Raw genomic sequence first — 24,058 nt, 5'->3', positions numbered from 1 at the left:
ATCTGAAGAGTGTAATTTAACCTCAAAACCAATGTCAAGAAGCAAATTCTAGTTATTAAAAATATATTCATCTCTAGAATAAGAGAATAGCTTTCCAGAGAAAAGAAACTAAAATGAGATATATTTATTTTGTGAATGCTATAACACAGAACTATCTGTTAAACAATGATTTTGGAGAACATCTTTCTCTTTTGACTTTTCAAATCCAAACATCACTGCTCAAGCCAAATATTCTCATTTTTATATGTTTTTATTTGAATGTAGTTGACTCCAATGTTACATTAGTTTCAGGTGTTCAACATAGTGATTCCACAAGTTTATATGTTAAGCTATGCTCACCGCATGTGTAGCTACCAGTTGTCACCATACACTACTGTTACAATACCACTGGCTCTATTCCTTATAGTGTGCCTTTCATTGTCATGCCTTATTCACTCCGTATCTCCCACTCCCTGACACCCCTTATGCCCTTCCTGGCAACCACTAGTTTGTTCTTTCTATTTACAGATCTGATTTTGCTTTTTTTTTTTTTTTTTTTTAATTTTTTTAGATTCTACATGTGAGTGAAATTTTGTGGTATTTGTCTCTCTGTCTAACTTATTTCACTTAGCATAATACTCTTTAAATCCATTCATGTTGTTACCCATGGCACAATAGCATCTGTTTTTATGGAAGTCAAATATCCTATTGTATAGATAGATGATAGATGATAGATCGATAAAGAGATAATTACATATTCCTTATCCATTCATCTGTCAATGGACACTGAGGTTGCTTCCATATCTAGACTATTGCAAATAACACTGCCACGGTGCACATGTTTTCAAATTAGTGTTTTTGTTTTTCTTTGGGCAAATGCCCAATAGAGAAATTATTGGATCACATGGTAGTTCTGTTTTTTAATTTTCTGAGGAACCTCCAAACTGTTTTCCACGGTGGCTGTACCAATCTATATTCCCACAAAATGGGCACGAGGGTTCTTTTATCTCCACATCCTCGCTAAGACTTGTTATTTCTTGTTTTTGATTCTAGCCCTTTCTACAGGTATAAAGTCATATCTTACTGTGGTTTTTGATTTTCAATTTTCCTGATGTTTAGTGATGTTGAGCATCTTGTCATGTGTCTATTGACCATCTGCATGTCTTCTTATCTACAGAAAAGAAGAGGAACAGATTAAAATTTCCAAATATATATTTCATTGACCTCTAAGTTCTCTGGGTATTTCTTTGCCTATTAAACCAAATGTTGAGGTGGCATATGGCACTCCACAGCAATTTTTTTTTTTAAGTTTTTCTTATGGCTATGCGTGGCCTGTGACTAAGTCATGACTAGTGGAAAGTGAAGTTCTGTGTGTAATTCCAAGAGTGTTCTTAATGCTGGAAATGTGGATATGAAACTTTAAGCTTGAACTGATAAAAAGCAGCCCAAACTCAAGGTAAGGTGGAGAAGAAAGTGGGAAGAAATGTAGGAAGCTGTTTTTTTTAGTATTCCATGGAGCAAAATCAAACTTGCCCTCAGTTGCTTCCTGCTCATATTGTAAATGACAGAAAAATTAACTACCATAGTTGTTTTGATTGTTGGCCACACCAGGCTTTAGCTAATGCTAACTTATATGGCTACTGTCTTAGCCCCTCTGGGCTTTTATAACAAAATACCATAGATCAGGTGGCTTATGAAAAAAACAGAAATTTATTTCTCACAGTTCTGGGGATTAAAAGTCCAAGATCAGCTCTGGCAGAGTTAGTGTGTGGTGGGAGCCAGCTTCCTTGTCCTGAGAAGACTGTCCTCTTGCTGTGTCCTCACAGGCAGAAGGGACCAAGGGAGCTCTAGGGGTTTCTTACAAGGGCAAGAATCCTATTAATGAGGGCTCCACCCTCATTATCATTATCATCTCCCAAAGACCCCCTATCTCCAAATCCCATCACAGTAGGGGTTAGGATTTCACATATGAATGGGGGGAGGGAGACCAAATCTTCATTCTATTGCAGCAACTTAACATAGTTTCCAATAATTTTCTTTGGAAAAATTCTAAGATTATTTTAAGCAAATCTGAAGGTTGGAAAATTATGATCTAAGTTGTAATATTTGACTGATCAAAAAGCTTGTGAAATTATTTTTATTTGTTTTTGCTGAGTTTTAATTTACAAGGATATCATTTTCAAAATAGGTATATTGTGTTTCAATGGTTTTATTTTTTCAATATATTCTTCACTAAAGAAATCATTTCTAGTTTCTTCAGGATAACTTTATTTAACTAATCTTTATGTAAATTTACAGTTTGTTGTTCTAATAATATTTAAGATATTTCCTCAAACACTTCAAGTCACCCAAATGTGTGTTTGTATTTTCAATTTATTGATATTTTTTCTTTCTTGTACTAAGTTAGCATCCACACTAATAAATAGCAAAGTGATCACCTTCCTCATTGTCATTCTGCTTTCTCCAGCAAGATTCATAATTTTTCTCATATTTCTAATTTCCCTTCTCTCTTTGTATTATCAACTTCTTTGATGCTATTTGTACCAACTTTTAATTTATAACTCATGAATTTAATTAGAGCAACAGATTATCTTTGAGATCAACAAGATATTGAATTGGGCTCATTCCAGGAGTAATTTAGCCCTATTTCATTATAGGCTTCCCTACCTGAAAACAAACTACACCTGACTGGTGTGGTTTTCAAAGTTAATTGTCAAGTCATTATTAAGTATTATATTTGGCTTAGTCATTTAATAAGTATTTATTTAATTTATTATTTTTTCAGTGTATATACATCAATGGAATTTGTGAAAGTTTTCATAATTGTACTCTTCTAGAAAAATGTTAATGTTACAGTTAGAAATAAAGTGCTTTTTTAGGTGACAGCAAGTACACTTTAAAGTATTTCATGAATGGTATTCAGACTAATCTGAGCATCAGAAGAAATCAGAATTTTCTTACAGGACTTCTAAAGTCACTCAAAATAGGATCTTTACTTTGAATAATAGCATAGGTTGTTTAAATATACATTAGAATCTACATATCTAAAGGATAGGCACTCTTCTGAATTTGGATGCTGAAAAAAGTACTAAGAATAATTCATCCCAGGTAGATTTTTAGGATAGAGTTGGAAAGGACTGGATAGATGTTAATAATAGCTAGAAAGACAAATTGTGAATAAGGAGATTGATATTTAGTTGCAAAGACAATAGAAATGTGGCAAAATAATAAGAGTCCAGTAGAGAGCACACCTTCTGGTCATAATGCCCTGCTGTTTTCCTGTCCTAACCTTCTCCAGCTGTCTTTCCCTCTCACCCAGTGGATGATATCACAGCCTGCTCAGGTCAGATTCTGGAAATAACCATGACTGTTCTAAGGCTGAAGGTAGCTGGTCAGCACCACTCCCCACAGAGGAAAGCCACTTTTCTTGACATTTTTCTTCTTCTCCTTCTGATGCTCAACATCTTTCTGATCTAAGTGACTTTCCTCTGGCCCCATGCCTAGCTCTCAGCTTTGCTGGAGGGCACCTGGTTGAGGGAAGTATGTGGAGTTTATGGGCTGATATACAGCTTGAGCTCCATTCCACCCCCACCCTCTGTATCCTCCCTGGGCCTATATCTGCACTGGGCAAAATGACCTTTCCTGATTCTAACTTAGACTTGTTTGTGGAGGCCCTGACCAGCCCTCGGCAACCCTGTCAGTCACCCACTATTTAGCCCTGGTCAGTGTGTTTCTCTAGGAACAGAATCTACTGTTTACCAGGGTGCCTGGGTGGCTCAGTTGGTAAGCATCAGACTCCTGATCCGGCTCCGATCATGATCTCTTGGGTCTTGAGATCTATACCCCTCGGGCTCTGGGGTCAGCATGGAGTCTGCCTAGGAGTCTCTGCCTCTCCCTCTCCCTGTGCCCCTCCTCCTGCTGGTGCACATTCTCTCTTTCTCTGCACCCCCCCTCAAATAGACAAATAAAACCCTTAAAAAAAAAAAGAATCCACTGTTTCCCTTTGCCTTCATTTTGGCTATTCTGTAATTTCACACCCTCTTTGTCTCTCCCATAATCTCTGCTTTGAGTTTATGAAACAGTACACCCATCCAGTTCCTAAAATTATAACTCTTTAGATCCTTTATTCCTAAAATTAGGTTGGGTAGGCAATCCAGCTGTCTAACCATGGACAAGTTACCTAATCAGTTTTAACCACCTCTATTTCGCCTCTGGAAAATGGGAAAGGTACTCCGGCTCCTGAGTTATTGTCAGGATTAAATTATTTAGTCTCTGTAGAGAACAATGCCTTATTCTTAAGAAGTATTCAAAAGTGTTGGATTATACCACTACCAACATCGTTATCATTTGCTTTTTACCCTGCCTGAAATTTATTTCTATGAATCCCTACACTCACCCATTTGCCCAGTTATTTAAACTACTATTGATTAAGAGTATTTATTTGGTGGGATTCAAACATGTAAATGTGAAGGCACTAGACCAACTATTTTGGTGTATATATGCTTAATTTTGCCCAACCAGTTGATTTGTATATTTGTCATCAACTTTCTTAAACCAAATAAGAGCTGGTTATGTGAAAACATACATAGCAAAAGAATAGAAATGTTGGGATCCCTGGGTGGTGCAGCGGTTTAGCGCCTGCCTTTGGCCCAGGGCGTGATCCTGGAGATCCGGGATCGAATCCCACATCGGGCTCCTGGTGCATGGAGCCTGCTTCTCCCTCTGCCTATGTCTCTGCCTCTCAATCTCTCTCTCTCTCTCAATCTGTGACTATCATAAATTAAAAAAAAAAAAAAAGAATAGAAATGTTTTGTTTTCTTTTTACTTGGCACCAAAAATTTCAGAAAACTTATTTAAAAAGGGGGATATATTTCTTATACTTTAAAAGTTACTAATTGGCACCATAGTTTTGAAATAAATTTTGATGTCAATTTGAAAATTGAATCCTTTCTTGATAATTAAGCCAAAGAAACATCATCCAGAGCTATATGATGTGAATAGTTAAGCTTCACTAGTTTCAGTCTGGGAGTCCAGTTATTTACTTAGATTTTGGTTATCATTACCAAATTACTGATTCATTCAGAATACCATGCATTATTACTTCATTATTTCAGAGAAATTTATGAGTCTTGATACTCTCAGCATTCAATCTTCTATTTCATTTCTTTCTATAGTTTTGCATGTATCAGGCTTTGGCTCAGTATAGTGGTATTTTAAAGTTTCATAATATATTTATGATTAAATCAAATTGGTGACTTAAAATATAATTTAATTCATTATGCTGCATAAAGCTAAAAATAAAGGGCAAATTGCTGATTCTTATCTGGTAAGAGAAAATGCAGAAAAACTCAACAGAGTAAAGAAAACAAGAATTTACTTTTATTGAGAACAAATAGAATTTACCTTTAACAATGCTATTTTCAAAAGTATTCTTCCTTCTTGATCCATCACATTCGTTTGTGCTCTTCTTTGCTACTTGATTTCATCATACATCATTATCCAACAGATACATTAGCCAAATACAAGAGAAGTCAGAGTTTCTTTTCAGTGCTTTTTAAGAGAGGCCACTTACCATGATTTATGTCACAGAATGGGAAAGGGCTGATGATGATCCAGGTAGAGTAGAATAGCAGAGCAGGTGGGGAGGGTGGGTTCTTTAGCTCTGTAATAGGAAAATGCAGAGGAATAAAGTTCATTCAGTTCATAATGCCACAAAAAAAAAAAAAAAAAAGAAAAAAAAACAACTCTGAGAGGTAGGCCACCTGATTATCCTCAGAGATTCAGAATAGCATTTCAATATCTGTGGCTCTAAATCCACGAATCAGTAGCATTCAAAAATCTAACCAGAAGGTCAGGCAGTGGTTACCAGGATTAGCACTGTCCAGGTGACAAGACCTCAGACACTAAACAGAAGTGAAAGAAAAATGTGCTGCCAATAGCAATAGGAGATGAGGAGAGGAATGTGTGGCAAGAAGTCAAGACAATGCAAGACTCAGAGAATAAAAAAGGGAACCAATGTCTAGAAATGGATAAAATTTATGGGTTGCATCTTCTAAATAAGGCAAGAATTTTTGCTGAAGTTCAAAAGAGATAGGCATGAAGATAAATGCATCACCAAGCCCATAGGGCTGGCTGCACTTCCTGGTGGATCATTTCTACAGGTTCTGGTCGCTAGACCCTAATGTGCGATGCCACGTTAATCTCATTATGAACTCTTGGGCACACTTGACCTTTTGTCAATGCTCAGCTTTCCCTCAGTGATGTTTTTGCTGTTCTGTGTCTTTTCATTTTCTATAAATTCTCCGTCAAATGTACCAACTTTTTTTTTTTTTAATTCTGAAAAGAATGGTCCTGCTATACCACAACAAGTACTTTCCTAAATTCTATGTGATTTTTCCATTTAATGAAACGATCTTATTTCAAACATCCACTGGCTCTCAATTTGATTTTTTATTATTATCTAATTCAGATTTTTAAAGTTGAATTACAAATATTTTCAAAGGCTTTGGGATTTAGGTAAGTATTTCTGAAATAGTAATAATTAGGCCTTTATTCATAAAAAGAATAGCAAGTATACCTTAAGATAGAATTTTATCTCTACTAGGATACATAACATTTTATACATATATATCTCTTATAAAGATATAATATAGGGATCTCTGGGTGGCGCAGCGGTTTGGCGCCTGCCTTTGGCCCAGGGCGTGATCCTGGAGACCCGGGATCAAATCCCACGTCGGGCTCCTGGAGCATGGAGCCTGCTTCTCCCTCTGCCTGTGTCTCTGCCTCTTTCTCTCTCTCTGTGTGAATATCATAAAAAAGTAAATAAATTAAAATAAAATAAAATAAAATAAAATAAAATAAAATAAAATAAAATAAAATAAAATAAAAAAGTTTACAGGGTGCCTGGGTGATTAAGTTGGTAAGTGGCTGCCTTCTGCTCAGGTCATGATCTCAGGGTTCTGGGATCGAGTCCCACATGAGGCTTCCTGCTCACCAGAGTCTGCTCCTCCCTCTCCCTCTGCCCGCCTCACTGTTATTCTTTTTCCTCTCTCTCTCTCTCAAATAAATAAATGGAATATTTACCAAAAAAGGATATAATAGAGTTTATATTAAAATTTATAACAGTGAACCTTAAATTTTGTTGTATTTTTAGATGTTATCATTTCTGGTCATTTTATTTACTCACGTGCATTGACTGCCCTCTATATCATGGAATGTAGTCCATGAACAGTGTTCAAGATGTGCTGTCTCTTCTGGGAATATGAAAATAAATCTCCTCATGCCCACATATTCCCAGTTGGCTCCTATTTCTGATGGTGGCTAAGCCTATAGCAGGATGTGGAGGGAGAATGCTTATTCCTAGATCTGTGGTATGTTTGTCTGAACGCTAACTTCAAACAAAATCTAATGTTTGGATACAAAATGTGTAACAGTTTTTACATATCAGAAATTCTTTTAATCATATTTATTTCATTTGAAAATCAAAGTGCTGAGTAGCTCATCAGATCTGTTTTAAAACAGCACTTAGTGTATAGCAGCAATGCATTATCAAGAAAGACCATTTAGGGATAAAAAGGCAATTACACACAAAGAGGACAACAGGCTATAAACCCACCTCCTCATCTTGTTTATCAAATTGGATAACAAATACCTAGTCTTTTCTATGCATCAATTCACACATATGTCAAAAAAATAGTTGATCTTTTATGACTTATACTGTGTAATATATATGAACAGCCAATTTATTATTAAAATGATTTATTTCCACATTCAATATTTATAAAACACAGGATATTTTAGAGTAATATTGTTATTAATTACTATTATTATATTTTTAGAATTTTAAATTCTAAAGGAGGAAAGAATGGATTATGACATGAAGCCTAGAGTTTACTAAAAATCACAAATGATGGGTCATTTATTTAGCTTGTGTTTAATTCATATCTAATAAAATTTCAATAAGAATATTTAAAACCATTTTTTGTAAAAGATACTGTAAATATTTTGGGAAATTTTTGTTGAACAGATATTTCACTGAGTTATAGAATTTAAAATGAGCAAGAATTATAAAAGAGAAGATTTCTTTAGAAAGTCACAAAGCTGAACTTATTTGGGATAAAACTTTTATTCTTTTCTTCATTTAAGCTTCAAAACCTAACAGGTACAAAGTTATTTCCTATCTACTGGGAGTTGGAATAAGATGAACTTATGTGATTCAAAGGAACTGTAAAATAATCCTGTTAACACAGGGATGTAAATGAAATCAGATGTCAAATGTTTGTCGAAAGCACATTGAATTTTATCAGAGAGAAACAAAGAAATGAGGGAAGGAAAGAGGAAAGGAAGGGAGGAGAAAAGGAGAGACAACTAGGAAGGCAGGAAGATGGAAGATTTGAAGAAATGTGACCTTTGATTAGGATTTTTCTCTTTTATTTCATGTAACTAATATGTACCAGTCCAAATCTTTGGATTCTGTGAAAATGGTTAACATCACAATGTTTTAATAGAACCAATTGGTTCTACTTAACCTTCATCATGTGACACCAGAATTGTAGAGTGATGGCTTGAGAAAGGCCACACCATAGTGTCATTTGTAGCATCCTGAGGAGCTTAAAAATCAAGCTTCCAATTATGGAAGGAATAAGTCATAGGAATAAAAGGCACAGCATAGAGAATGTAGTCAGTGGTGTTGTAATCACGTTGTATGGTGATCAGTGGTAGCTACACTCACGGTGAGCACAGCATAGCATATGAGATTCTTGAATCATTTTATACACCTGAAAATAATGTAACATTGTGTATCAACTATATTCAAATTAAAAAAAAAAAGAAAAAGAAAAGAAGAATTTCAAAAGGAAAAAAAATCTATGTATTCCAGAGAAGATTCCAACAGAGCTTACATCTGTGCCATAGCTCTTAAAATCAGACCCAGGCACAAATTTGACATAATTTAGTGAACACAGTCCACTTATTTATATATTAGTAATCTTGTCTTCACATGTTTAATACTTATCACTTAGTCCCAAATATTTCCTCTCAAAATTAATCAAAGTGTTATTTAGGAGAGCGTATCTTTTTACCTTATTATTTTTTAAAATTTTCTTATCTTTGTGGTGATAAAATCCATTTTTATTCATTGTGATTAGATATACTGAACTGCATAGTTTCTGTGTTGGATTTTTTGTCATTCTTGAGAAGTGATTAATTTTGTAACCATTTTGAGCATTCAAAAAATTAGTATTTCAGTTTAGAATGTATATATATATTTTTATAAATAGCTAGTAAACCAATGGAATTAATTAGCTGGTATTTTTTTTTCCACCCATTGGTAACATATAGTAATGTCAACAATTAACATTATTATTGGAACTTGAATCAATGTTGCTGAGCAATGGAAAGAGATGTTGTATTGTATGTTTTAATATTCTACTTGAAGATAATCAAATTTTCATTGTGGACTTTATCCCATCATTAGAAAAATGATATTTTCATCCAATTTGATTTTCTTTTGCCATGAATCTTTCTCCTTTGGATGTTGATTACTTTTTCTTCTTCACTTTATTTCACTTTTCATGTACAAGCAAAATTTAGTCCATCCCACTTTTTAAATTTAAAGATTTAAAAATGAATTTTTACAACATAGGATGTGTGTTTATAGGCCTAACTTTAAAAAGGAGGGTGGGGAGGCACCTGGGTGGCTCCATGGGTTAAGCAACTGACTCTTGTTCAGGTCATGATCTTGGAGTCCTGGGACCCGGCCCCATGTCCAGCCCTGGATGGAGCCCTGTGACTGGCTCTGTGCTCAGCAGGGAATTTGCTTTGGGTTCTCATTCTCCTTCTCCTCTGCTCCTCCACCCATTTGTGCTCTCTTTCTGTCTCTTAAATAAATAAATAAAACATTAAAAAAAAGAATTATCACATAGTTTCTCAGTAACAAATATATACTCATATTTTTACATGCGGTTTTCTAAGCTATGGGCAAAACAGCATAAATATGAAAAGAAGTATCAATATTATTGGTTTTTTTACTTTCAGATGGTTGTTTATATAGAACAAGTGCAATAAGATTTTAAGATGAAGAGCTTTGGCTCCTACCAGCAGGCACCCAGCACAGCCATGCTGCTTTACGCTCTGGCTTCTTCCACAACCATGAGCAGCTGACTGCACACATGTGAGAATGTCCCCTTTCCTGCCTTCGTCTGTGCATTCACCATCCCTCAGGCCCAGGGCATGCTCATTAGCCCTGAAATCTGCCTTTGGAGGGTCAGGAGCATGCTGGCACTAGAAGTGTGTTGGGGCCAATTTGCAGGGAGTTTTAAGTCCTAGGTAGCTGGAGGACATTTGGAATGGGATTAGAAGGCTTGCTGGGGTCTGTCACTGGAAGGATGGACTTACAGCCATGGAAGTGGCTGGAATGGAGACCCTCCTGCCACTCTTCTAAAGCCAGCATGGACGCTAAGACCAAAACACGAAGAAAAGCAAATGCAACTTAAAATTATAACAGAATAATTGGCAGCCTGAACTTCCTGATGATACATTGAATAAGCAATGGGCAGCTTTACAGGCATCTTAAATAGTAGATCCACTTTTTTTTTTTTTTTCAGAAATGATCGGTATTTAAACGATGGGCAAATAATTTCCAAACAGGTACTGAGTTAAATAATAAAATGGTAAAAGAACTTGAATTCTAAGGACTTATATCTATTATAAATTAATCTGGAAATGCTTAGTATTTTTATCACAACTTTCCACTAACACTAGCACTAACAAGACTGCTGTATATAATGCAAGGTATTGGAAAATACAAACTGACACACATAATCTAAAGGGACATTTGGAAATGTGCAGCAAGCCTTAAATATTTTAAAATGACTTACCCCATAATTCCACTGACAGGAATTTATTTTAAAATGAAGGGCATATATTTAAGGAAAAACATTATAGTTTCTTTGTTACAGAAAAAGTGACAAGCCACTTAAATGACTATGTAAATGTATCGAACTGCATTCTAAAAAAGTTAAAATTGTGTTGTTATATAAATGTTTTTATACATGTGGGTGGTCATGACCTATTGTTAATTTTAAAAGTTATAATATTGCATAGAAAATAAATATTTCAACTCAGTTTTTTCTTGCCTTTCATTTTTACTCTTTCCTTTAATGAGTTTCACAAGTACTTAATCTTACATCCCATATTCAAGAGAAAGCCAGTTCCTTCGCTGGTATTTCTGAGTGTTTTCTTTTTTCTTTTTCTTTTTCTTTTTCTTTTTTTTTTTTCTTTTTTCTGAGTGTTTACAGATGCAGGTATCTCTGGCAACCTGGGAACACTCTTACTGCTGTTGGGGGTGGGAGCGGTCTTATGTGACTCCAAGTGCAAATCAGTTCTTTTCTCTTTCATTCACATAGATATTCCTAATAGGCTGCTGCATGAACTGACTTGCCTGGATGACTGGACACAATGAAAAGGGATTATAGCATAGGTAAAATAGGGAAGAGTCTCCATTTGAATGTTGGCCATCTTGGAGTTCCTTGGCACATCCTACAGACATTTATCATTTGCCATGTTTCCTTTTAGGTTTTGTATGCTATGTATTCCATGGGTTAACTGCTATGGCTAATTACTCTCAGTTAAAAACTTCTTATTTCTGTAACCTGTATAATGTGAGTAAATCTGTTCATTAACCTATAGCAAGACTAGCCTTAATACATAACCTTGATTATCCAAGATGCTCATTGATGGTTAATCTAAGCATACTCTTAATAGATATCTAACATAATTACATAGACTAATCTGATACATTCCATACTATAGTAAAATGTGATCTGTTTATTCCTGCTTTGTATACAGAGAAAAATGACTAGATGTCATTCATCCACATGTTATATAGACTGAAATTTTCCTTTATGCTCCTTGTTTTCTGATCATTTAAATTTAGGTTATATTATTTTTGGAATCGTGCTGTGTCACAATACTAACTTATACTTTTGTTTTATCAGAAAATTAGTATGACCATATTTGTGAGAATAAGCAACATACCATCGTGTCTTATCTCCTGGGATTGTAGTAGCCTCAGAAGAAACATACACACAGAGAGGTATAAAGAAGAGAGTGTAGGTTCACATTATTTTTGGTAATTCATTAAACACATAATGATCTGATGCTTCTAGTATCAGATTGGAATTTTAATGCTGAGTAAGTCAGACATGTCCCTACCTGCATTGCAAACGTTCTAGGATCTATATAGCACAGGAATAAATAAGTAAATAAAATAAATACTGACTGCTGGAAGTAATGGTTGATAGCTTGTAAGAAGTTTTTTAAATTCTGTGCTGGAATCTGTACTGCTTTGCCCTGGACAATATCTCCTGCCCTGAGTGCTGGTGCAGAAGAAAGGGTATAGAAATGTAACCAAGAGAACAGTTGGCCAGTCCAGCAGGACAAGCCCCTCATCATTTATGCCTCTACTCTCCCCTTCAAAAACCCCAGTGGGTGAAATACCAAGGAGGATATTTTCATCACAAATACTTATTTTCATGGAAAATTGAAAGTCAAACAGTAAACGTCCGTCAGCATGGGATTGCAGCAAATGCCAGTGGTCTTTGGTGACTTGTGCCACTCTAAACTCTTGCCCTAGCGCTCTGCTTCTCTCTTCCCTTAAAACATGCCCAGGGGGATCCCTGGGTGGCGCAGCGGTTTAGCACCTGCCTTTGGCCCAGGGCGTGATCCTGGAGACCCGGAATCGAATCCCACGTCGGGCTCCCGGTGCATGGAGCCTGCTTCTCCCTCTGCCTGTGTCTCTGCCTCTCTCTCTCTCTCTCTCTCTCTCTGTGACTATCATAAAAAAAAAAAAAAAAAAAAAAAAACATGCCCAGGATGCTGGAAAGGCCTCACACGATAACATGCATTCACAGGTCAAAATCATACGACATTTGAACAATACAATGACCATGAAAGAAATGCAACAAACCATCTGAGATAAAGTTTTAAAGCAGAAAAACTCAGATCTGCTTTTTAAGAGCATAGATTCATTGGTATTTTCTAGGAGTCTACATAAGTGGAATTATTAAAAACTATACTTTTTTTTTTTTTTTTGTATCTGGCTTCTACTACTCAGTGTAGATTTTGAGATTCATCCTTGCTGCTGCTCTACTAAGTTTATTTTTGGCGCTAGCAAGATTGATCATGGGAACACAGAAAAAGAAAAAGGAAAGGGAAAGAGGAAAAGGAGGGAAGGAGGGAGGAAGAAGATGCACTTGAAATGTTGGATGAAAAAAAGGAAATCATTATAGACACAGAGGAGCATCAACAAAACAGGACAATGTTATCACGAATTGAATGCTAATAAATTTGAAATCCGGGTTAAATGAGTAGGCTTTAGAAACAAATGTAATGTCAACAACTGGCACAAAGCTACCTATAGATTTTTTTTTTAAAGATCTTGTTTATTTATTCATGAAAGACAGAAAGAGAGAGGCAGAGACACAGGCAGAGGGAGAAGCAGAAGGTCCTGGAACTCGATCCCGGACCCGGGATCACACCCTGGGCCACCTGGGCTGCCCGCTACCTATAGACTTTTAATAAACCAATTAAAGAAAATGAAACGGTATTGGAAAACCTGTTCATGCCCCTAAAATATCCAGACCGTGATGACTTAATGTGTAAATATTACTAATTTTAAAGTTAATTCCTATATTATGCAAGATAGAAAGTAGAAAAGAACTACAGCTGCCAATTTTTTTTTTACAGCTGCCAATTTTATGTTTTGAATCTAGTGTGCCCTAATAAAGGGGAACGACAATAGAATATAATACAATTCCAATAATGAATAGATACAAAAATCATTAAGTAAAATACAAGTTAACTAAATAACAATAGGAAATGAAATACAATGCATTATAATCAATTAAGGTTTATTCTAGGAGTTTCATGATGATTTAAATTAGGAATGTAGGGGCACCTGGGTGGCTCAGTCCATTGAGAATCCGACTCTTGATTTCCGCTCAGGTCATGATTTCAGAGTCGTGAGATCAAGCCCCTGGTCAGCCCCATGCTGGGCGTGGAGCCTGCTTGTGATTCTCTTTCTCCCTCTCCTTCTGCATCTCTACCCCTGCTCACATCACTCTCTCATAAATAAATAAATATTAGAAATGTAACTTATTACATTAATTTATTAATAGTGATTAATTTAAAAAGGACATCTTCTAATATTTCCATCAATGCAAAAGAACACATACACACAAAAACCAAAAAGTCTGATTATCTGATAATGTTTCATACCTTATTAAAAACTACACAACAAAACTAAGTGGGAAAAATGAACTCCTTTAGCTTGCAAAGATTTTATGATACATGATAGAGAGATAGAGAGATAAAGAGATGAGAGGTTAGACAAAACTGAATCACAATTATATACTCACCAGGGACCCATTAGAGACAATATCTTCAAGATCATAAATAGTAGAATGTCCCCTATCTCCCATGCTATTTAGTGGGGTGCAAAAATTATTCCTGGCCAGTGTTAAAAGGAAAACAAATAAGGCCTCTACATCCTGGAGTAAAAAAGATTGAACTACCAGCACTTTAAGACAATATGATCACCTATTGAATTGGAAAAACCAACTGAAACAACCAACAGCAAAATTTTTAACTAATTAGATTAGAAACGTTTCCATTACTTTAATTATCAAATTTTGTGTACTGATCATTTTAATTTAGAAAACATAAGATACTACATAGTGAAGCAATAGAATTAGAAAGTATCTAGGAAGTTGTTAACCAAGCAGATGCATGAATCCCACAGAGAAGACTTTGCAACTATATGGAAATGGCAGTTGAAAAGATGAATAGCTGATTATTTGAAATGTAAAATCTAATAAAATTAATCTATAAGTACAAGGTCATTTAAATACATGATTGGAAGTTTTAAATCTCTCAATAATTTTTCTGTACGTGTGTTGGTGGGGCATGTATCGTATTCACAGCATAGACATACAGCAGGTCCACAGGTAGATAAGTAACCTGGAAAAATTGGTGAGGGAGAGGCATGACTTATCAAATTTAAAATACATTTAAAGCTATAGTATTAAAAAATGCTTATTATCATTGAACAGAGATATATATGGAACAGAGAAGATATCTCAGAAAAAAACAGAATAAGAGATAGTTCAGACATATAAGTCCAGACATACATGAAAATAATATATTTTGAAAACGATAACATAATTAAGTAGGAGACAGGTATATCCATAAATATTGTTGAAGTTATCTGGAAAAATAAAACTGGATTCCTACCTCTTGCTTTGTTATTAATCTTTACTTCAACACGAAGAAGGCATTGAGAGTTAAAAGCGATCTCTCTCCAGAACGTAAATCTCCAGTTCTATGTTAGAAAGTGGGATCTGGTGTGGTGTGGAGGTGGAGTGTGGAATTTCCATACTCCTAGTGGATCATTTGAAACCCAGCATCTGTTTTACTCCCCTGCCTCCGAAGTTCCTGGTACCTTCCAGCTCTCAGCCTTCCTGCGGTTCTAAATTATGCTTGTTTTGATTCCCCACAAAAACTCGATTTCAAATGTCTCTGTACTAAAAAGTTACCCTCGTCATCCCTTCTCTAATATCCCACCTGGCATGAGTTATTTACCTAAATATGTTTTCAATGAATTATGAAATCAGATAACTCATTACATAAAATATTAAAGGTTGTCAACTTTAGACAGGTTATTTTAAAATGTTATGAATGAAGAGATTTCAATACTGGCCACACCATGTTGAGATACTTCCATTTGAATTTGATTACAATTCAGAAAAAAAATTAAATGGAAGATTCATATACATTTTGAAATCCAGGGTTCATCTCTTCATATTTATTGGACTCACCAGAATATTAAAGTGCTTTAAAACAGCTGGGTAATCAGCATAGATAATATGTCCTTGTCAAACAACTATCCAGCACTGATTTTTACTTAGGAGTGTAAAAATTCTACTAAAAATATCTGCCCCACTTTTTCATTATAACCTTATATGACATAGATATTCATGCCAAGTAAAATGCCTCTCTATGGGGGTAATCATTATCATGAATATAATATAAACTAATTCTTAAGCTGGGTTCGTGACTGACACTGAAGTAACTTCGAAAATTGTTCATGATTTAAAAAGCATAATTAGTGTCAGCTGACTTTCACCATTATTAAATTTAGCTTTAAAATGCTACAAATAGAAGAGAAAAAAAATCATATAACTGAAGTTACAGAACACTTACACTTTCACATTTGAATGCTTTTAATTATCTTTTGATAAAGAACTAACCAAGATCAGAGACTCACTGCCTAGCCATCCTACGTGCTGCTCCAAATCAGGACGGAGCATCCTCTCAGAGACTTTTCATATTCTACTTTGTGGCAGTTTCTTTCTTAACGCATAGCCAGGTTGGCAAGAAGTGACATTAAACACCATGGCTTCATGAATTTGGGGTTATTTTTTCTACTCATAAACTTGGGAAAGAGAGGAAGTACACATTATGATGTCTAAATTATCGCTGATGAGTTACTTTTCATGCTGATTTTTAGAAGTTTTAGGCTTCCAGGCTATTCCTTCTAGAATTTTATTTCATCAACCCCATTCCTATATTCTGAGTGTGTTGAGGAAACAAAAAAAGGCACACAATATAATTAAAAAAAAATCCTACCCTGTCAAGTCTTGTTATACAAGACAATGTGTGCAGCCCTTGATACTTAGTCCACTCAGTACTCACATATGGCATCTGCGTGGGAATAGTCATTGTTCCCATCCGACAGACACGGCTGTGGAGCCTGCATAAATTAAATTTGCACAGGAATTCACAAAGTAAGTATACGTCATACCAGGTTCCAGCATTGATTTATGACTCAGGAGCCCTTGATCCCATATGCTCCCATCTTCCATCATAATCATGTTCATGAGACTATTTCCTGCTGATAGTGCTGGCAATGGTTCTGTCGATTACCATTTTGTGGTATGAATATTCATGCAAACACGCATACATACACATGTGTACCTATGAGTGTATGCTGTGCTACAGAATATATTATAGACGTATATGGTGTAAACTGTCAGTAAAGCACCGATCTGAAACATTGCAGTCTTGACTAGATGTGCATACATGCCCCACAAAGGACTTCCCTTCAAGAGATTTTTGTTTGTTTCATTCTGTTTTAGAGTTTAAAATTTACTTAGAAGACAAGTAATTTTTAAAACAAAATATAATTTAACTTATCCAGATAGAGAGATGAATCTACACATTCCTTCTGAGTGATTCCTACTGACAGACCTATCAAAATATAAAATAGGAGATGGATCTATCTATCTATATAATTATATTTATATCTATATCTATCTTTGTTCCTTTCAAATTCATGGTAAATATGATTACTCTTTTTTTATTTTATTTTCACACGTTAAAAATATGTATTGGATGTCTGATATGGGCAAAACACAGTGCTGGGTTCTTCCCCAAAGAATTACAATGAACACTTGCCTTTGGGAAGTTTACAGTCTATTGAATAGTAAACTTGTAGGCAGGAAACAGCAGGAAAGATCACATGTCATCCTTGAAAGCAGTTCTGTGGTCTGACAGCCCTGTCTCTACCTCACTGCTCATTTCCTCTTGACTTTCACACCAACATTTTAACTCAAATGTACTGGCAAATATTACCAGTGATCATCTGATGGCACAATTCAGAATACCTCCTAGTTACTTATAATTTTCACACTCTAAACTTTGTGGGGTATTTGATGACTATCAATTAAAAAATAGACTTTAAAAAAATAGTGTTGAATTTACAGGAAAAAAAAATGTAGCAGATAGTAGAAAGTGTTCCAATATGCCTCCCTACACACATACACACACAGTTATATTAGTGTGGTGCATTTGTCCCGATTAGCAAGCTGATATTAACTTATTAAATAAAGTCTTCAATTTATTTAGATTATTTTATTTTAACTAATATTCTTTTTCTGTTACAGAATGTCATGCAGAATACCACATCGTGTTCAGTTGTCAAGGCTGTTTAGGCTCCTTTGGGCTGTGACATTTTCTTAGGCCTTCTTTGTTGTTGACGACCTTGACAGTTTTAAAGACTCAGGTATTTTATAGGATATGTCCCTGCTGGATTTGTCTATTGCTTTTCTCATGACTAGAGTGGGTTATGGGTTTCTGGGAGGAAGAACACGAAGATATATTGTCATTTTCATTACAGCGTTTCCTACACTATGAACCAGATTTCTGACCACTGATATTGATATAGATCACTTGGCAGAGGTAAACTTTGTCAGGTTTCTCCACCATTGTTACTCCTATTTGCCCCCTTTCCATAGTGTACTCTGTGAGAGAAAGCAATCTATGTGTAGTCTGCACATAAGAAATGGGAGGTTATGTTCACCTTTTAGGATCAAGTTTACTAATTTATTCCATTATTTGTTTATATCAGCATGGACTCATAAATATTTATTTTATACGCTATGTCATAATCCAGTACTACTTCAATTATTTTGTTGCTCAAATTGGTTCAGATCTGGCCATTAGGAGTTCTTTCAGTTGGCTTCTATACCTATTTCGATATGCCTCCATCAAGATGTATGTGTGTATGTGTGGGTGTGTGTAGGTATGTATATGTATGTATGTATATGTAGGTATGTATGTATTTGAGCACTGCCTTACATTCTGACACTACAAAATACCTCAGATTTACTTTGTCTATTTCCTTTTCCTGTCTTACATGAAGTCACTTCTCCAAGGAGTTTCACTTCCTATTTTATTTTATTTTATTTTATTTTATTTTATTTTATTATTTTATTTTATTTTATTTATTTTATTCATTTTTTTATTATTTTATTATATTATTTTATATTTCATTGTATTTTATATTTCATTTTATTTTTTATTTTATTTTATTTTATTTTATTTTATTTTATTTCATTTCATTTCATTTTATTTATTTTTTGAGAATAGTATTCAAAAGCAAAATCTAAACACTAACAGTTCTCCTGGCTCCTACAGAGTCATTTCTTTAGGTATCCCAAGCTGACAGAGCAAAAAAGTACATGTGTGTATCCTGTGTATATGCATAGATCTACGAATATATCTACATGTAGTCATCTGTATCTATATTAAGATAAATACGAGTCTTATTCATGTATCCAACTTGAATTTCATTGGTCTAAAAAACTCTCTATGCATTCTTCATATCTTCCTTCTGAGTCCCTACAAATCATTTTAGTTGTCTTGTTCCTGTTATGTCTTTTTTTTTAAACCATATTATCTTCTCTTTTTACCTACCGATTTTCTTCCTTCTCAAGTTTTAATTGAGCATTTTATATGGTTTCATGTTCTTAGTATATGAATTACATTAAAAAAATTAGTGGATACCCTAGAGTTTGTCATACACATTTACAACTAAGTCCACTTTTAAATAACATTAAACCACTTCTTGGATGTGGCAGGTATCTTACAAAAGATCCTTCCCAAGTTCATGTTCCCATCTCTTATAACATTGTGGTCATTTGGGACACCTGGGTGGCTCAGTGGTTGAACGCCTGCCTTTGGCTCAGGGTGTAATCCTGTGGTCTCGGGATAGAATCCCACGTCAGACTCCCTGCATGGGGCCTGCTTCTCCCTCTGCCTGTCTCTCCTTCTCTCTCTCTCTCTCTCTCTCTGTGTCTCATGAATAAATAAATAAAATCTTAAAAAAAAAAAACATTGTGGTCACTCATTTATCCATACCCTATAATCACCTAGTGTAGTATTGCTATTAGTATTTTAAAACAAATAAACAAAAAACCCAGCTATACATTAAATCAACTAAAACTGAGAAAAATAAAAGATTATTTCAACGTTGTGTATTTTTTACCCAACCCTCTGCCATCCTTTATGTGGATTCAAGTTTCTGAACTGTAACATTGCCTTTCTCTCTAAAAAACTTCTTTTAACATGTCTAGCAAAGCAGTTTTACTGTTTATTGTCTCAGTTTTGTTTATATAAAAAAGTATTTTTTCTTCATATTTGAAGGACAGTTTCAATGATTATAGACTTCTAGGTTGGTAGGGTTCTTTTTTTTTCTTTCAACACTGAAATACTTCACTCTTTTTTTTTTTTTTTTTTTTTTTTTTTTGGTGAAAAGTCCTCTGTACTTCTTATCCTTGTTTTTCCATAAATGTTATTCTCTTTGGTTTCTTTCAAGAATTTCTCTTTGTGGGGTTTGGGTTTTTTGTTTTTTTTGTTTGTTTGTTTGTTTGTTTTTGCAGTTTTGATATGTATGTCTAAGGAATATACTTCCAGTATCTCTTCTACTTGAGGTTTTATGAATTTACTGGATCTCTGGTTTGGTGTGTCATTAATTTTGGAAAATCCTTGTCCAATCTTCTATTCAGAAAATCTACCTTTTTTAATAATCATTTTACTTTATTCTTCTGTTGCCTGGACCTTTATTTCTTTCCCCTGCTCCATGTTCTTGATCATAATGTCTTACTACAGATATATGAATGAAATGATCCTCTGTATGTCTTAGGCCTGCTTCACAATTCTGAAAGTTTTATTCCTGGTTGTTATATTAAAATGGTTATAAGGGATAAGATTCTGTATTTACTGAATTGTTGCATATCCTTCATGGTGTAGATAATCTTAAATGTGAGTATATCTGTAGTTTAAATTCTCCTCAAGTTCTTCATTCATTCTAACCCTGTATCCCACCATATCTTGAAAGGGAAAGTAAAAATGGATCCTGGACTTTTACTCCTCACTTTGATAATTGTGGTTTGGGGATAGACTAAGCCTGATTTTGATTCAAGTGCATAGAAAGCTAGTCTTCTGTATTCATCTACTTCTTTTCCCTTCCAAGTATTGTTAGCTGCCTGTGAACTGTTCTGCATCTCAAGTGCAAACTTGGCTGCAAGACTGAGGAAAATTCATCTTTTTTTTCTGATTTATAGAGTTAGGACTAATTCAAGATGGCCACACATTCCTTGACATTGTTCCCATTGTGAGGTGGGGTCTAATTGGACTCTTCTTGGGTCAAGGGTGAACTGTTTGGGCTAGGGATGTATAATGGATAGGTATTGGTTTGAAACCTGGGTGTTACAAGGACTGGCCACTTTTGCCTTAGTTTCTTGGAAGCCTCAGATGCCACGGAAGAAATGCAAGCACTCTTCTAGGGAGGCTATGTAGGGAAAGAGGAGCCCACCTGAGCCCAGCCCTCTAGCTGTCCCAGCTATTTTGTATCTACAGTCCAGCCCAAGTAAATACATCAAGTGACTCTAGTCAATGTCATGTGAATTGGGGTTGCCCAGCCAAGCTTTGATTGACATGTTAATCCACAAAATACAATAACAATGTTGTTTTAGTTCTGGGTAGTTTGCTGTGTAGGCATAGAAAACAGAAACAGGGATAAGTGGAGAGTTACCCAAGTTTTGAATGCCCTCCCTTTTCCTACTGTAGAACCTCAGCTAACCTTTCTTTTAATTGTTCTGGTCCAGGATTCCAGCACATCCGACTGTGAAATGGTGCTAGTGTTACACTTAGTTTTGAGGTGTTTTTACTTTCCTCAAGTATCTCTAACTGTATTTGGATGATATTTTACTTAAAAAAAAATAATGGCCCTCTAAGAAGAAGAGAATGTGTCATTTGGTTTGCCACATTGATACTGCTATTTGGGGGGATGCTTTGGCAAATATCATAAAGATTCTTCCTTCCTTATGGAGTGTTAATTATTTAATTTCTATAACTTTGAGCAAAGAAGTTAGAATCATGAAAGACAATATTATCAATATTCATTTTATTCAAAGAATACCCTGTATGTTTTACTCAAGATAAAAACAATAAGAAAATATTACATCCAATGCCCTCTCATCTTTGAGGGATGAACTTTCTTTCCATATTGTCAACACAAAATGAACCTTTTAGAATTTCTTCAGAAAAGGAAAGAGTTTTGTTCAAGCCCAATTTATGACAGCTGCTCAGGATACATATTCTTCACAATAAAGAGTGCTCTGGCAAAGGAATATTTTGTACAGGGTTAAATATATTTTTTTCCATAAAAAGTTACAAATTATCACACAAAGGACATTTCAGAAAGTTGTAGACTTTAGTTTCTAGTATATGCAGAGCCATATGACTTTAATCTTATGGGAACCAGGGAAGTTTCTTCCTTTTTCTAATATTTTGTGTTCAAAATGCTCTTTTTTGGTTATTTTCTTTAATGAAGCAGATGTACCATGTGTGCTTGGGGCAAAAATAAAGACCGTGCTTTGAGATTTTGCCAAGTCATTTTGACCTTCATAAATGATAAGGTATGGCTTCCCTAGGAGACCAGGAGAAGGCTCACAAACCTCGAAAGTTGAAAATTTCTTTTATCAATATGAACTCAAAGTTCTCAGCAATGAAAAGTTGTATTCAGAAGGGTAATAAGAGGTTTTCAGTCATGTCTAAATTCCAAATGTATGACCTGGTTATTTCTCCTTTATAGCCATGGTGAATGACTAGGATAACACCACGTACAACAAATTCCTTTGGAGCATGGTGTCATGTCAGGTTTCTCTATTCTCATAGATAAAAGTATCAAGAAGACATAATGTCTCAGGTCAGAGACCAACATATCTCACTTAGCAGAAGAATTCTTGCTTTCCTTTCTGTCACTGTTCCTTTTGGGACTGGAGAGAACTGTCACATGTGGATATACTCTATCAAGATTAATGAGAATCGAACAAATATATACTTTTCCCGTTGAAGTAAACTTTGTTAAAATGTTATTGCCAAGTATCTTGATCGAAGTGGCAGGGATTTCCAAGAGTCTCCTGATGGGAGAGAATTATCTTTCTAAAGTTCACTTCTCTGAACATCACACTGCTTTAATTGGCCCACAGAGTAAAAAATATGTCTTCAAGCTTCACTGTTAGCTGACTTGACCTGGCAGGATTTTGCCCTGTTGAACTTGCCTCTACTATGTCACAAAATCTTCCAAACATACAAAATATTTTCCATCAGTTACAAACTCTATACTTTTTACAACTTGTTGTCTTTACCTTGATTTTTTTTCTATATGCCTAGTACATAAGTGCTCAATCATCCAAAATTCAGAGAAGTATAATACTCTTGGAAGCATATTTTCACTCGTGTGTTTTAGGATATCACCCTCCATATTTCACATACACATAAACAATATAAGTTAAATGTATTCCTACTATGAGACCTATCATTATATTTTATGATATTGTATTACTTTGCTGAGTGTCCTAATAGATTGTGAAATTCTTAAGAGCAGAAATACATTTTTCAGCATCTATTCTAGATGCCTAGAATAATGCACCAAAAGTTGAAGTAGACACTCTTGAGAATTTATTACTGTTTCTAATGTATCATTTTATCTCAAATATTTTTATTAAAGTTAAAAGCATTTTTAGGCAAGTTGTAACCTTCTTTGTTAACCTAGTCAGTTAAATACCCTTCCATCTTTCCTTATAGCTTAATGGATCCTCATATGAAAAAAATTCCAGATACTTATTGCTTTTACATAGACACACACGTAGACACACACACACAGTTCTGGGTGTAAACTCTAAGCAAACTTTGGTCTACAGATGCAGTCATATAGAAGAATCTTTGTCATGGTGGGGAAAAGCCTTTTTAGAAAACTTGGTGGCTTTATGTAAGTGAATAACAATGAAATATGAAATATACATACACTATAATACAGTTCAATTGAATTAACTAGGACCACACAAAGATAAATGGACAATCTTAAAAACATAATATTCAGTGTAAATAGGTCCAATAATATAGGAAAATTAATGTAAATTTAAAATACATAAAACACTGATAGATGTTCTAAATGGATAAACATACATGAAAACAAATGTGTGGAAGATGAATTGGAATTGCACACATCGAACACACAAAAAATGGGTAGCAATGAAAATAAAGGTGAGTGCAATTGTGTTAGGTAACAAAGAACAATTGATAATATAATAAAAGGAGGACCATTATATAAAATGATAATAAATGATACCATACCTTGTGGAGTAAAATCACTTCTGTGCTATGTTCTTGACTT

The 24,058-nt window shown here is 34.9% G+C and overlaps 1 long non-coding RNA gene across 2 annotated transcripts in view; it reads right to left on the bottom strand.

Moving 5' to 3' along the window:
* The window catches only part of LOC144293498 (uncharacterized), a 28,478-nt gene extending 13,093 nt beyond the window's left edge, over positions 1-15,385 (bottom strand). Inside the window, exons 1-2 of one of the 2 annotated variants that reach the window (XR_013360720.1) lie at positions 15,271-15,385; positions 5,552-5,641 (exon numbers count right to left, since the gene is read on the bottom strand). This is a non-coding gene — a long non-coding RNA (uncharacterized LOC144293498). Of the gene's footprint in view, positions 1-5,551; positions 5,642-9,669; positions 9,848-15,270 lie in introns of those variants that run through there. The other variant, XR_013360721.1, reaches the window with a different exon arrangement.
* Between the last annotated feature and the right edge of the window lie 8,673 nt (positions 15,386-24,058).

The sequence above is a fragment of the Canis aureus genome, chromosome 21 (assembly GCF_053574225.1).
Source record: "Canis aureus isolate CA01 chromosome 21, VMU_Caureus_v.1.0, whole genome shotgun sequence".
Classification (NCBI taxonomy): Eukaryota; Metazoa; Chordata; class Mammalia; order Carnivora; family Canidae; genus Canis; species Canis aureus.
This window is presented reverse-complemented; position numbering and strand designations above follow the sequence as displayed.